The following is a 15,957-nucleotide window of genomic DNA, read 5'->3' as shown; positions in this document are numbered from 1 at the left end:
GTCACTATTACTACACAAGCCAGAGGGAGCTGTCCAGTGCTGAAATACATTGTAACTGTATTGAAGCGATTTCAGCACTAGAGAGCTCCCTCTAACTTGTGTGGTGTTTATTTTTTTAATTGGGGGAGCCCACCCACCCCCGAAACCCACGTTTTGTTTGTTTATTGAAATTCAAATGGAAAAAAATTCAATTACTATGCATTTCGATGGAAAGTTATTTCTATCAATACATTTCGATGGAAAAGGAGTCTATGGGTGTTTTTTCGATGGTTAGAATGTATACCATGAGAAATGATGGTGAATAGAGGAAATGCGTACAGGAGTGGCCACTCCCAGTACACTACAAACACGTCCCCTAGAGCTCCTCTTAGAGGAAATTCCCTGGAGCAAAACAGTTTGCACTTCTGGTTGACACTGGTCGCAAATAGATCTACTTGAGGAGTTCCCCAAAGGCTGAAGATCTCTTGAAGGACTTCCTGAGCTGGTTCCCACTCTTGGGAGACTTTACTCAGCCTGCTCAGCGTCTGCCGCTGTGTTCTCTTCTCTGGCTAGGTGAACTGCTGATATAGAGATTCCTTCTTGAATTGCCCAGAACCAGAGCTGCATTGCTTCTCTGCACAGTGGTAGTGACCCTACACCACCTCTCTTGTTGAGGTAGCATATGGCCAATGTGTTGTCCGTTATTATCAGTACATTCTTTCCCCGTACAGAGGGCAGAAAGGCCTTCAGTGCTAGTCCGATTACCCTCAACTCCAAAAAGGTTGATGTTTGGTTTGGACTCCGATGGAGACCAATGACCGCAGATTGCCAGATAGTTGGCGTGGGCTCCCCACCCCATGATTGAAGCGTCAGTCACTACTGTTATTTACAGCCATGGCTGACAAAAAGATTCTCCCCTCAGAATGTTGTCCTTGCAAGCCCACCACTGAAGGTCCTGTGCTACTCTGCTTGGAACTTGAAGGTGGTCTGATATTTTGCCTGAGAATTGGGACCATCGAGTCCTGAGAGCCCATTGGAAGAATCTCATTCTTAGGCGAGGCTCTGGTACCATGAAAATGCTGGATGCCATGAGACGGCGCAACATAAAAAAAAAGGCTAGAAGACTGGGCACTCTGGAATTTGGTGACCATCTGAAGAACGTGTTGAGCCCTCACATTGGGTGGCAAGAATTTCCCTGAGGAAGCATCCAGGTCTGCTCCAATAAATTGGAGTATTTGAGATGGTATCATATGGTACTATTGAGGGAGAAGCCCAGCCTGTGGAGACAATGGCAGGTTACTCTGAGATGTTCCTGGGCTTGTTCGGGTGAACGTGCCCTGATCAGCTAATCGTCCAGGTTGGGGTAGACGTGAATCCCTCCCATGTCCCGAGAGTTGCTGTCACCACCGCCATTAACTTGGTGAAAACCCTCAGGGTCAGTCTGCGCTCATAGCAGAACTAAAAGAGAACGGCCAACAGCGAACCGCAAGGAACTTTCTGTGCTTGAGATGGATTGGCACATGAAAGTGAGCATTGTGAAGGTCCAATGACACCATCCAGTCTGGAGTTGGTGAGCCTGAAGGATCTGAGAAAGGTTAACCATCTTGAATTTGTCCTTCTTGCGGAACTTGTTCAACTTTCTTAAGTCCAAGATGGGTCTCAATCCTCCGTCCTTTTTGGGAATTAGAAAATATGGCGAGTACGAACTCTTGTTCCTCTCTGCCACAGGTACCGGTTCTATAGCACCTTTCTCTAGCAGGGTCAACATTTCCGGATACGGAACTTTGGAGGAGTTGCTCCCTGGTGAATGATCCTGGGTCCTTTTTTTTAAAAACCACCCAAGCATCTGAAGTAATGCCCCACCATTCTTTCAGATGCTGAGAAAGTCTGCCTCCCACCGGGGTCTTGCGAGTCAAGGCCTCAGAATGGTTTTGAGGTGGCTGAAACAGCGGTTGAGGGTAACACTGCTGCTGATTGGGCTGACTTGGCACCTCTCCCTCATCCACCACGAAGGAATCTTCTCTGACCTCTATGACTGACTTGTCCTCTTCCTCTTCCAATTCAGGCTGAGGAGTAGAATCGAAAGGACTATTCCCTCCAAGATGATGAACCACCAGGGTAGGAATATTGAGGCTGTCTAATGGCGGCACTAAGAGATTAAGCCGCTGCTTTGGAGGTCTGCAGCTTTTCCAAACTTTCATCAGCCTTCCTGCCAAACAGCGTTGAGCCACCAAAGGGCGTATTGAGGAGTCTAGACTGCACATCTGGTGCAAATCCGGACTTCCTCAACAATGCAAATCTGCGCAACACAGTGCTATTTGGCATGGATCTGCTGATCCTATCTGCAGTATCCAGACCTGATTGGAGGCATTTACACATTGCCTCCTTACAATCCTTGATGATAGCCAGGAAGCCGACTCTCTTCTCCTTCTGGGATGTGGTCAGCTGCCATAGCTATGCAATCCCACAGAGTAAACGTAAACTTTGTGAAGGAACAGGTTGTGTTAGTTGATTTTAAAGCCATACTACCAGCAGTAAAGATTTTTCTCGCCTATGCACCCACTCTTTTATCATCCCCTATCGGCAGGGACAGAAGGGTATGCCGATTGCTTGGTAGATGTAGCAGCTTGAACCACTAACATTTCTGGTGTTGGGTGATTTGTGAAATTCTCTGGATCACTGCTGAATGGCCTTTATTATTTTGCAAAATGTTTATTTACTGCAGTCGCAGTCTCTGGTGTTTCCCAATTTGTTGAGACCCTTTATTGTAGGGCAATGTGAAAAGGCAAAATTGGATCTCTTTGGGTTCCCTGATCCAATCTGTCCGGTCATCCTGCTCAAAAGAAGGTGTAGGCCTGTTCCAAACTAAAAATGCTACCACCTTGCTCATTAGATGCCTGTATGAGGAGTCAGCATGGTCAGTAGGATCTGGTTTCTCAAATTCCAGTTCTGGAGAGGCATCTATACCACGAGCTGATTCTAGGTTATCATACAACCTAGACTCTTCAGAAATCAACTCCTCTGGCACCTTTTGGGGTGCCATATTGTAAACCAAATGGTGGTGTATTATTGTCTCAAGGCCCTTTGTCTTCATAGATTGAGGTTAGAAACTTAAAGAAGTCTTTCTTTGGCAAGGATTTAAAAACCTACTGGCTTCGACAACTTCAATGAAATCGTTGACGACTTCGAAGGTGGAGTCGATTTTGTTGGAATTGACTTCAACACTGGCATCGACGGCTCTGACGCCGTTAACAAGGCCGTCAGAGTTACCGACTTTTTATGTTTTTTCGAAGGAACCCTGGACGGAGTGGATTCCTGGCTTGTCGAAGCCCTCTACGATTTTTCATCGGATCAAGATTTTATTGATGTAGATACAGCTTATGGTTCAGATCCAAAGGCTTTTAATAAAGTTACTCACCGTAGTGACTACCTTACTCCTAGTCCATAGTCCCCTTTCCTCCATACTTATGGGGACATTCCGTCCTGTGGGATGGGGGGACCGGACCGGAGCACTTTTCTAAAAAAAAAAAAAAGCATCACATTTTTCAAAAATGTGCCTTCCTCTCTTTTTACGCGGGGTACCACACGTGGCTGTAACCCCACCCTCCTTAGCTCCGCCCAGCGCATTGCCCATCAGACCTTTTCTATCGCCAGGTCTGTGTCACGACCCTCGCCCAAAACCCCCTCTGGCAAACCCATTGGCCAGGTGGAGTCAGGACTTTGGCCTCTAGAGTCTGGCATCCTCTTCAAAAGCCCTCACGGGGCCAGTCCTGGCACTATGGCGCCAGGCTAATACAACATGAAAAACAATGTGCTTGGGAACTACTTTATTGTATTATCAGCCAACATAGAGGCATCCACATAGCTTGGTTCCTAAGAACCAAGCTATGCGGCCTAGTGTTTTGGGTGTGGTAGCCTAGGGACTACTTTACCTGGAATATTTTTTGGGGCTATTTAAACCACACCCGAGCAAGACAACACGCTTCGTGTTACTTTGCAGCTTGCAACGTGACACTCACCGTGTCCAGCTATGCCCATTAGCAGCAGTATCTTACCTGCAGTCTTCATCTTTAAACACTCACAGCTACTGAGAACAGCTTCCTCGAATCTGCATGCCTCCCGGACAGAACGACCTGAAAGAGGAAGATAGAGGCAACATTAAAGAAAGCAATAGAGACATTTACAAATTACGAACTGCTCAAAAGGCTTACCTGGCTGGTCGCCTCTCAGCTAGCACCACTCCGGACATTCCACTCGCACTGAAGAACACCGCAACCTACAAGGAAGGAAAACACAGGTTAGCAAAGGCAAGACTTCGCAGCGCTGTGCTTAGCGCTTACTTACCGCACCATAGCGCTCTTAATGCGCCATCATTTACCAGCGGGGCTCAACCAAGTCAGTTCGGCGCGCTGAAGCTCTGCATACCTAAGGGAGAAAAAAAAAGACATTTTAAACAAAGAAAGGCATGCAGGATAGCAACAAAACTAAAGAACAGCAATAAGACCTACCTGAACAATATCAAACAGGCCGGCATCAGTGAAGTAACTGGACCGCACTTGCCCATGAAAGACAACGCGCCCCTGCAAAGAAGGCAGGACGGAGAGCACGCCTAATTCTACCACAAGGTGAGGAGAGGGCAACAGAGGGACTGAAATCATACGGGGTGGAGGGAGGATACTTGCCCCAGTCGGTCAGTCTTGAACACAGTCCTCCTGTATTTTCAGGCAGAACCTTCCCCGCAGACCACATCAGGGAAAAGCTGCGAAGCATACCAGCGAGTAACCCGGCTGGGTGGCGTCCCTGTGGATACCAGGTGAGCGTAACAGAACGCGAAGCCTACCATAACAAATCCACCTGGGCGCCATGGAGACATCAGAAATGGACCAATTGGCCCAATTACTAGGAGAGCTTTGTGCTGAGGTTCATTCTGCCTGACAAGAGACTAATGCCCTCCGGAGAGACCTAATAGTGACCAAAGAAAGCACTGAAGAGATTAGCAGGCAATACTTGCAATCACAGGCAGGACAGACTCCTCTACCTGGAAGCAATCCAACAATGCAAAACCCCGCCATACCAACCACTCCGGTACAGATCACGTTACCTGGAACAGAGCCCCTGGCACCACCAGAAAGGTTCTCAGGCGACCCACGGAAGTATGGGGCATTCATCAATCAGTGCCGCCTTAATTTTCTTTGTAGGCCTGGAGCATTTCCAAACGACCAACCTCGGGTAGCTTTTGTCTCATCATACCTGAGTGGTAGTGCAGCAGATTGGTCGGTGCCGTTGGTAACCCATGACGATCCTCTATTACATTACTTTGGGGGGTTCCAGAGAGAAACGGAAAACCTTTTGCTCGCCATACCCAGGAACAAGCAGTAGACAATGAACTCTTGTCCCTCCGACAGGGGAATCAGGACTTGTTAACGTACATTGCTACCTTCAACAGACTGGTTGCCGAAGTTAGGTGGCCAGAAAACAAAAGAAACAAGTTATTCCATTGAGGCTTACAAGGCGAATTAAAGGACGTTTTAGCCCAGGTGGTTGATCCACCCAGAGACACTGCAGAATTCATAAATCTGATCGTGCAGCTAGACCACCGGTTGCAGGACCGAAAGGCAGACGGATCTAAGACGGACCCTCAGACCGTGTATATTCGACCAAGGGAAAACACACCCCGTGTACCTGAAAATGCTGTAGAATCCATGCAGATTGGAGGGATACGGCCTCCATTAACAAAACAAGAGCGGGACAAAAGAAGACAACAACTTTGTTTGTATTGCGGGAAACCAGGACATTTCCTGAAGGACTGTCCAGTAAAACCCCCAAGAAGAACAGTCGGGGCCACAGAGAAGGATGAAGCTAAGGAATCGGAAACATACCAAGCTCGACAAACGTAGAGGTCAGTTTGTCGAGTGAGAAGAAAGTTGCTGAGCTCGCACTTTGCAATACCCGTGATCTTAATTAACCACCAACAGTCGACAAGAATGCATGCCGTTGAAGCATACATCGATAGCGGAGCAGTTGGAAATTATATTGATCAAGAACTGGCAGCAGAGATGGGGCTTCCTTTGTGTTCTAAGCCAACTATGGACAAGGTAACCACTGTGAATGGGACAGAAATTGCTTCCGGACCAGTAACCCAGTGCACAGCCAGGGTAACCTTGCTGTGCCAGGACAGACATCGGGAGTCTATTTCATTCGATCGCATCAAGGCACCTCAGTTCAGGCTAATACTAGGGATGCCATGGTTGGTTGCTCACAACCCTTTGATAGACTGGTGGGCACGAAAATTAACCTTCCCCGGTGACTGCTCCCCTACCTGCTATTACCAAAAGGAGAAACCCGATGTCAGTATCCCCATGACTCCTGGAGCGACACTATCAACCCTGGGAGCAACTAATACCTTACCAAGTGAATACCATGATTTCCAGGATGTTTTCCGAAAGGACCAAGCCAATACATTGCCGCCGCACAGGCCCTATGACTGTCAGATCGACCTTGTTCCTGGTGCACAAATCCCTTGCGGCAGGATCTACACTCTCACAGAACCAGAAAACCTTCATTTGAAATCCTATTTAGACCAGTACCTTGCAAACAGATTTATCCGTCCTTCGAAGTCCCACGCAGCCAGTCCTTTGTTCTGTGTACCGAAAAAGGAAGGAGACTTGAGAACCTGTATTGACTACCGCGCATTGTACCAGATCACCGTGAAGAACTGCTACCCCTTGCCACTTATCCCTGAGATGCTAGACCAAGTTAAAGATGCCCAGATTTATACCAAATTGGACTATCGAGGAGCGTACCACCTGGTCCGAGTCAGAAAAGGAGATTAATGGAAAACCGCCTTCCGTACTAAGTACGGCTTGTTTGAATATCAAGTCATGCCCTTCGGGTTATGCAACCCTCCTGCGGCATTCCAATATTTCATGAATGACGTCTTAAGGGAGTTAATTGATGTGTGCGCCTTAGTGTACATAGACGACATCTTAGTATACTCCGCCTTGGAAGAAGATCATGTCAGGCACGTTCGTTCAGTCCTCACCAAGCTCCGTTAACATCGCTTGCTTGCAAAGCTTGAAAAATGCTTTTTTCACATCACCGAAGTAGAATTTCTTGGTTTTATCCTTACTCCAGGAGGCATCAGAATGGACGTGCACAGGTAGATGCCATTCTGAAATGGCCTTCACCGACGTCTCTGAAAGGGGTACAAAGCATGCTGGGCTTTGCGAACTTCTACCGCCGGTTCATCCCAGACTTCTCTCAGGTTGTGCACCCAATCACAGGACTATTACGAAAAAACAATAAAAAGTTTACTTGGACCGAAGAAGCAGAAGCCTTTCAGGAACTTAAACGAAGGTTTACCTCCGCTCCAATCCTGCGACATCCTTGTCCAGACCTCCCTTATGTCGTTGAAACTGATGCGTCCAGTCTCGCAATGGGGGCTGTCCTTTCACAGAGAGACCCGGAAACCGGCCAGCTACATCCTGTGGCCTTCTGGTTGAAAATGTTCTCACCTCCAGAGATTAATTATGCCATCACGGACAAGGAACTCCTGGCTATCAATCTGCCTTTAAAGCCTGGAGGCACTACCTTCTGGGGGCCAGAGATACCATTACAGTCATCACAGACCACCGAAACCTGTAATATCTCAAAACAGCCAAGGCCCAGTCCTCGCGCCAATTACGGTGGGCCCTTTTCTTCGCCGAATATGATTATGTAATCACATTTCGACCAGGAGTCAGAAATGGAAAGGCGGATGCCTTATCTCACATGGGCATAGATGAAATAGTATATACAACTCCAGACCCAGTACCTATTATACCTGAAGACAAACTCTTGGGTATCACAACAGCCTTAACACAAGCAGAACTACGAAAAGAAATCCAACGGACAATGAATCCTGATGCCTACCTCGCATGGCAAACTCAAGGACAACAATATAACAGCAAGGACCATCTACCCTTTTTTAGGGATCGCCTATATGTACCCAAGCAGGAATTACAACAGCATATTATTTCAAACTATCACGATTCACTGATCGAAGGGCATCCTGGGATCGCCGAAACCCTAGCTAAGGTGAAAGAGAACTTTTGGTGGCCTACCTGGCGTAAGGACATCATTCAGTATATTCAGTCCTGCTGTGTCTGCGTACAAAATAAATCACAGAAACAAAAACCATCTGGTCTCCTACAACCATTGGACATTCCTCCAGTTCCATGGCACACTCTTTCCCTTGACTTCATCACTGATCTACCTCCAAGCCAAGGGTTCAACACCACCCTTGTAGTGGTGGACTTATTCTCGAAGATGGCCCATTTTATTCCTCTCAAAGGCCTTCCAGACACAGCCACTTTAGCAAAAGTGTTCCTGGAGGGTGTGGTTAAGCTACATGGCTTCCCTTCAGTTCTGGTCTCTGATCGAGGCAGCCAGTTTGTTTCAAAATTCTGGAAAAAATGTTGTGCAATGGCACAGATCGACGTTCGGCTATCTACCAGTCACCATCCCCAAACAGACAGCCAAACCGAGAGAACCAATCAGACACTCAAGCAATATTTACGGTACATGCTGCACCACGAACAAAGGAATTGGAAAGACCTACTATGGATAGCCGAATATGCATATAAAAATTCTTTGCATCCAAGCACGGGACAAACACCCTTCTATACCCTTTATGGCAGACATCCACGTACCTCTGAACTAGACCTTCCAGCCAGCTTGGAAATGCCAGCGGTAAAGACTCTACACACAACCATTACTCAGGCTTTCAAAAGGGCAAAGGAACACCTTATTCATGCCAAAGAAAAACAAGAGATTCGCCGACCAACACCGGAAAAAAGGCCCCCCGATTATCAAGTAGGAGACAAAGTTTGGTTAGCCGCTAAATTCGTACCCTCAAGGGAACCCGGACCTTTCATCCAAGATTCTTAGGACCCTATACCATTAAGGCAATTATCAACCCAGCAGCCGTGAAACTGAATTTACCACCAAATCTACACATCCACCTGGTATTCCATGTGTCCCTCCTGAAACCAATGCAACCCGGTACACGGATTGGGACACCACCTAAGCCCATACTTGTTGACGGAGAACCAGAATTCGAAGTCAAAGATATCTTGGACTCTAAATACTCTAGGACCAAGCTATATTATCTCGTCGATTGGAAAGGATTTGGACCACAAGATAGATCCTGGGAGCCCAGTGAGAATATCCACACACCACGTCTAATCAGGAAATTCCATCGGAATTTCCCAACCAAACCTGGGCCAGACCGAAGGAACACCATGGGAGGGGCCTTGGGGGGGAGGGGGTGCTGTCACGACCCTCGCACAAAACCCCCTCTGGCAAACCCATTGGCCAGGTGGAGTCAGCACTTGGGCCTCTAGAGCCTGGCATCCTCTTCAAAAGCCCTCATGGGGCCAGTCCTGGCGCCTACGGCGCCAGGCTCATACAACATGAAAAACAACATGCTTGGGAACTACTTTATTGTACTGTCAGCCAACATGGAGGCATCCACATAGCTTGGTTCCTAAGAACCAAGTTATGCGGTCTAGTGTTTTGGGTGTGGTAGCCTAGGGACTACTTTACCTGGACTATTTTGTTGGGACTATTTAAACCACACCCGAGCAAGACAACACGCTTTGCGTTACTTTGCAGCTTGCAACGTGACGCTCACCGTGTCCAGCTATTCCCTCGAACCTCGGAGAAGCAGAACCAGCAAGGAGACAAAAGGAACATCATTAGCAGCAGCATCTTACCTGCAGTCTTCATCATTAAACACTCGCAGCTACTGAGAACAGCTTCCTCGAATCTGCACGCCTCCCAAACAGAACGACCTGAAAGAGGAAGATAGAGGCAACATTAAAGAAAGCAGTAGAGACGACATTTACAAATTACGAACTGCTCAAAAGGCTTACCTGGCTGGTCGCCTCTCAGCTGGCACCACTCCGGACATTCCACTCGTGCTGAAGAACACCGCGACCTACAAGAAAGGAAAACACAGGTTAGCAAAGGCAAGACTTTGCAGCGCTGCGCATAGCGCTTACTTACCGCATCATAGCGCTCTTAATGCGCCATCATTTACCAGCGGGGCTCAACCAAGCCAGTTCGCCGCGCTGAAGCGCCGCATACCTAACATTTTAAACAAAGAAAGGCATGCAGGATAGCAACAAAACTAAACAACAGCAATAAGACCTACCTGAACAATATCAAACGGGCCGGCGTCAGTGAAGTAACTGGACCGCACTTGCCCATGAAAGCCAACACGCCCCTGCAAAGAAGGCAGGACGAAGAGCACACCTAATTCTACCACAAGGTGAGGAGAGGGTGCCAGAGGGACTGAAATCATACGGCGGTGGAGGGAGGATACTTACCCCAGTCAGTCAGTCTTGAACACAGTCCTCCTGTATTTTCAGGCAGAACCTTCCCCGCAGACCACATCAGGGCAAAGCTGAGAAGCGTACCAGCAAGTAACAAGGCTGGGTGGCGTCCCTGTGGATACCAGGTGAGCGTAACAGTCTGAGACCTTTGAGCAATAACAGAGGAAACTTATTAGAGTGGATGGCAGGCGAGCATATGGAGGAAAGGGGACTATGAACTAGGAGTAAGGTAGTCACTACAGTGAATAACTTTATTATACTCCTACGTCCCGTCCCCTTTCCTCCCTACGTATGGGAGATTCCCAAACACTCCTCACAGGAATTACGGTTGGATGGAAAACTCCTTATTGAAACAGGTTCCTAAACACAGCTTGACCGAACTGAGCATCAATCCTGGAGCTCAGGTCCAGACAGTAATGTTTACAAAAAGCCGATTCCCTATGGTCTCTCAGGGAACATATTTTTGGAAAGCAACAGCAGCCGCCCTGCCTCGCACAAGATGAGCATGAATTCCCTTTCGGGCCCGAAGACACTGAATGTTATATGCCTCAGAAATACAGGCAACAATGCATCGGGGGATGGTTTCTTTCGAGGCCGGCTTTCCCGGCGGATTTCCGAAGGTCAGAAAAAGCTGCAGAGAGTTCCTAAGCTCCAATGTTCTGTCCAGATAGAAATTAAGGGCTCTTCTAACGTCCAGGCAGTGAAGAACCCTTTCGGCCTCTGAGGCTGGGTCTGGAAAGAAGACAGGCAATGAAATCGGAGACCACATTCGGAAGAAAGGAGGGATTAGTCGGCAGGACAACCTTATCCTTATGAAAAGTAAGGAATGGATGCTCTACCTGAATGGCCCATTCCCAAAGCTGAATGGCAAGATCCACAAGAGGCAGAGACCTGGACCCCTCTGCTTGTTGATATAGAACATGCTGATGCAGACACGTACCACCTTATTGACAATGCCTGGTTTGAACGCTTTCAGCGCCAGGAATATCGCCAGGAGCTCCAGATAATTTATTTAAAGCTGTCTGTCCTGTGGCAACCAAAGATCGAAAACCTGGAGATGATCCAACGTCGCACCCCAACCCAGAAGGGAGGAATCCTTCGTGACAGTCAATAGTGGGCAAAGGTCCTGGAAAGGAGCACACACCAACAGATTGCTGAGAGACGACCACCACAAGAGGTCCGTCCTCATGAAAGGTGGAACCAGTATAATTTTGGAATCTGGATCCACTGCTTGAAGCCAGGAGCTCCGAAGAGCCATCTGCGTCCGCCTCATCTTGAGACAAGCAAGAGGAAGAACCAGTACGCACAAAGCCATGAGGCCGAGAAGCCTCTGGAACTACCAGGCCAACATGCTCTCCGATTGCATAAACACATGACACTGGCCAACAGATCGGCCATTCTGTCTCCAGTCAGGTACACTCTGCAATTGATCGTGTTACAATGAAACCCCAGGAAAATCAAGTCCTGAGAGACCGTCATGGAGGATTTCCGCCAGTTCACTGACAGCCCAAGGTGGAACAGGAGCTGGAGGAGAGACTGATGGTTGCTCGAGGCTTACAGTGGACAAAGACTGCACAGCAGCCAGTCGTCCAACTACGGATATACATGGACACCCTGTAGCTGAAGAAAAGCTGCGATGACCGACATCTTCATAAAGACATGCAGTGCTGAGCTGAGACCAAACGGGAGCACACAAAACTGGAAATGCTCCTCCCCCCATGGAAAACCGCAGGTATTTCCGATGCAGACTCCAAATGAGGATATGCATACTGAAGGTCCACCACGCTGAGCTAATCGCCCTTCTGGACTTTATCTGACCGGGCGTGATCATCTTGAATTTCTCTTGGGGAAGAGATCAGTTGAACTGGGAAAGGTCTAGGATGGTGCGCAGGCCAGCCTGGTTGGGTTTGGGCACCGTGAACAGATGGGAGTAGAAGCCCCCCCCCCCCTCGCTCCCCAAGGAGAACAGGTTCCACTGCATTGAGATCCAGAAGTTTGTGGACTTCGGCTATGAGGGAGGGCGTCCCCGACTGTTGGAAGGGAGGATAGATGGGTGGGGAAGGGGCAAGCAGAAGGCCGTCCGAGCAATGGGCAAGACCCACCGATCCTCTGTGATGGTATGCCACGCCTCCCAGTGAGACGCAATGTGCCCTCCCACCGGGGTCTCGTGTCAGCGCCGAAAAACATAATTTAGCAGACTTCTCGACAGAGAGACTGCTTGATCCTGAAGAGGAGGCAGAGGACCGAGACAAATATCGGCCTTGCTGCTGTTTTAGACGAGAGTTCCCAGATGGAGAATCGACCCTGCGTGTCCTCTGATCCAGAAACCCTCAAAACCCAGAGGAGGACTGAGGCTGAGATGGCGTTCTTTGTGCTTTAAACAGCGGCTTCATCAGCACGGGCAGGGACTTGGCTTTTTGAGTGCTGTCTTTAGTTTTAGTCAGCTCCACATCCGTTGAAGAATGGAAGAGTTCTTTGCCGTCAGAAGGCAGGTCCAGAATCTTATCCAAGACCTCCTTAGAGAACTTCAATGCATGAAGCCAAGCCTGACGAGAGGTGTCAACACCAAGCATGAGGCCCGAGCCGAGGTGTCAACATGACGAGCCGCAGCCTCAAGCATATCCTGCGCCAGAACTCTGGCATCTGACAAGCCACCCTTAAAATCATCCAGCTTGTCCACAGGAATGAACTCCTCAAATTCAGATGGACCTTTCCACATTTTCATATTTGCCTCCGCTAAAATGAGCTCTGCGTTCGCCTGGCGCAACCGCAGGGCTGAATTAGCGAAGATCTTCCTCCCCAAGGAGTCAAGCAACTTGTCCTCCTTGGCCAGAACCTGGGCTCCCACTGTAGAAGACGCAGAGGCCGGTCTAGATTGTAACGCGGCAGCAGCCACCACTGTGGAGGAAGGGAGCGGGCAAGACACTAAGGCTACCTCTTTCGAAGTGTGAAGCCTATAATTAGCGTCAATCCTTTTGTTAACATGAAGTCCAGAGTGTGGTTTATCCCAGACCTTGCAGACCTTGGCCAAAACGTCCCTCTGGAGGAACAAGCTGGTATGCTCCTGAGGAGACAAGATGAACGCCCCAGAAAACACTCCCTCTTGGGGAGCGGGTGCATCAGGTACTGGTACATTCAGAAGAGACATGTCCAGAACCCGGTCATGGAACGCTCTAACAGAGCGGGGCTGGTCCTCGCTATCCTGATCCCCCTGCATGTCATCCGACACATCCAGATCGACCTGCGTCACATCTGGCTCTGACGAAGACTTGTCTATTGGAGACAAGGGAGGCAGGGGTGGAAGGGCTAGAGGTGGGCCAATCGGAAGAGGTGGAACATCTGCCGGAGAGCGGATTTCCCTAAAAAGACCTCTGAGATACTCCTTCATGGGGTCAGAGTGCATGAGCCTCTGGAATGTTCTGAAAAAGGCAGCCTCCGCCGAAGGTTTAGGCATTGGAGTGGGGAGATGCCGCTCATGAGCACAGTAATTCCAGGGCCGTAAGGGAGAGGGCTGCCAAGAAGGGCCTCCTCCAGTCGGATCAACATAGATCAACAGAGCAGATGCAGCAGGCAGCAAGACTGTGTGCGGTAATGGCATCCGAGCATTCCAGTCAAAAATTGGACGAAAAGGATTTGCGCCAGGGAGTCTATGTTCACCTGAAAACCCGCTCCCAGCACCCGATGCCATAGGTGTAAGGGAGGAATCCAAAATGGCCACCGTAGTTCATGCAGGAACGGGCACCATTTTGTCAGCATCTGAGGAGAACTGCGTCACATGTGTGAGTGAGGCAGGGATCTCCACAGACGGGCCAGGGGCCTTGACACAAGGAACTTCGGCAGAGCCAGTACTGTGTGGCCTAGGATGTTTCAGAGACATACTATTAGCCAAATTAGCCTCTAGAAGAGGAACCTCAGCAGATCTGGTAACAGAGGAATTACGGTCAGCATCCTCACTCTGAGCCCCCTCAACAGAACTGGTACCACTGTAAAGAAGGGAACGTTGAGGAATCCACCTCACAGACAAGACCATGACAGGTCTCTCAGTTCGGTCGGTCACCTTAGCCTCAGAAAGAGGAACCTAGGAACAGAGTCCGGTAACAGCTCCCTCACGAGGGGCCTCGAACCTTGGTTTGGTACAGAAAGCCTCTACGGAGGCCTCAGGGCAAGCACCGGTGTCTGTATGGGAAGCTCCAGACAAGGAGACCTCAAAGCAAACTCCGGTACCCACCGCCTCAGTAGAACTGGGCCGTCGATAAGCAACCACAGTAGGGGCCTCAGATTGTAATCCGGTGTTGGTAGGCACCTTACGGAAGTCCTCAGAGAACATTTTTTAGGCCTGGAAGGCACCTCACGGGGAACCCCGGTAATAGAGCTTATGAAGCCCCTCCCAGACCAGGAAGACCCCGGGAAGGAGTCCCCCGGTCGGGGTACCCTAAATAATAAAGAACTTACCGGGCGTTTCTTCTTTTCGTCCATGAAACTCTGAAAACGCGGAGGAGGAGTGCACTGAAACACCTCCTCCCACCGCTCCAGACGACGTTGATGTGCCTGCACCGAGAGGGAATGGCAATAAAAACACAAGTCCCACAGATGATCCAGACCCAAAGACTAAGCAAAGAGGATGAGAAGGAAATTCTAAATGAACCGGCATGGACGCACTACTACGCGACCGCCAAACCGCAGCAGGAGAGAAGGACACTGGAAGGAAAAAATCTCCCAAAGATGCAAGTGCGCCCAGCCCCGACCGCGCAGAGAAAAGGACTGACGGGCCATTCGATGGGCAGAGCTAAGGAGGGCGGGGTTACGGCCACGTGCGGTACCCCGCGTAAAAAGAGAGGAAGGACATTTTTGAAAAATGTGAAGCTTTTTTACATAAATGCTCCGGTCCCGTCCTCCCGTCCCACAGGACGGAATGTCCCCATAAGTATGGAGGAAAGGGGACAGGACGTAGGAGTAAATGGTTTCATCTTCGACTTCCCTTTACCATCTTGAAGCAGATCGACCTGGGGCTTTCTGCTTGTCCTTCGAGGGGGGTTGCCCCGCATTCTCGAAGCTTTTAAGCATTTCTTTACGAAATGCAGCCCATTAAGCTGGGGAGTCCGACTTAGTTGGACATTTGCTAACCTCGGCCAAGGAATCACTAGAGGTCGAAGGCGACCCATGATGCTGTTTCTTGGCATTAGAAGAAGATGAAGAATGGCGCGATCGACTTCTCGATCAAGGTCTTTTAGATATTTTCCATCGAGGAGAATCTCTCAACTCATCGGATTTTCTATTGGAACTCTTCGAAGGAGACTTCGAAGCCAACCTCCCCACTGCCAATTTACTTTTAATCTCCCTCAGAGGTAAGGTGATAGGCACCAAGACATCACAGACATATGCTCTGGGGATCGATGATCGACATCTTCGATCCACAGTCTTGGCACTTCTTGAAGCTCGTTTTAGGCGTTGATGGAGCTGAAAGAGAAGACATTTTTGTTTGTGAAAATAGTGACCAAGTTCAGTGAAGAACAGAAGCGCACTGCAATTCTTCGAAGCGTTAGCTCGGAAAAAAAACGGAACTGAAACCAACAGACGCTGTATGTGCTATATATACTGATGA

At 49.0% G+C, this 15,957-nt stretch overlaps 1 protein-coding gene across 2 annotated transcripts in view; it reads right to left on the bottom strand.

Annotated features, from left to right (window-relative positions):
* Nucleotides 1–15,957, bottom strand: part of LOC138582204 (cyclic AMP-dependent transcription factor ATF-7-like) — a 1,375,782-nt gene that overhangs the window by 1,138,502 nt on the left and 221,323 nt on the right. The window lies entirely within an intron of this gene.

The sequence above is a fragment of the Ambystoma mexicanum genome, chromosome 3q (assembly GCF_040938575.1).
Source record: "Ambystoma mexicanum isolate Mex_15411 chromosome 3q, UKY_AmexF1_1, whole genome shotgun sequence".
Lineage (NCBI taxonomy): Eukaryota > Metazoa > Chordata > Amphibia > Caudata > Ambystomatidae > Ambystoma > Ambystoma mexicanum.
This window is presented reverse-complemented; position numbering and strand designations above follow the sequence as displayed.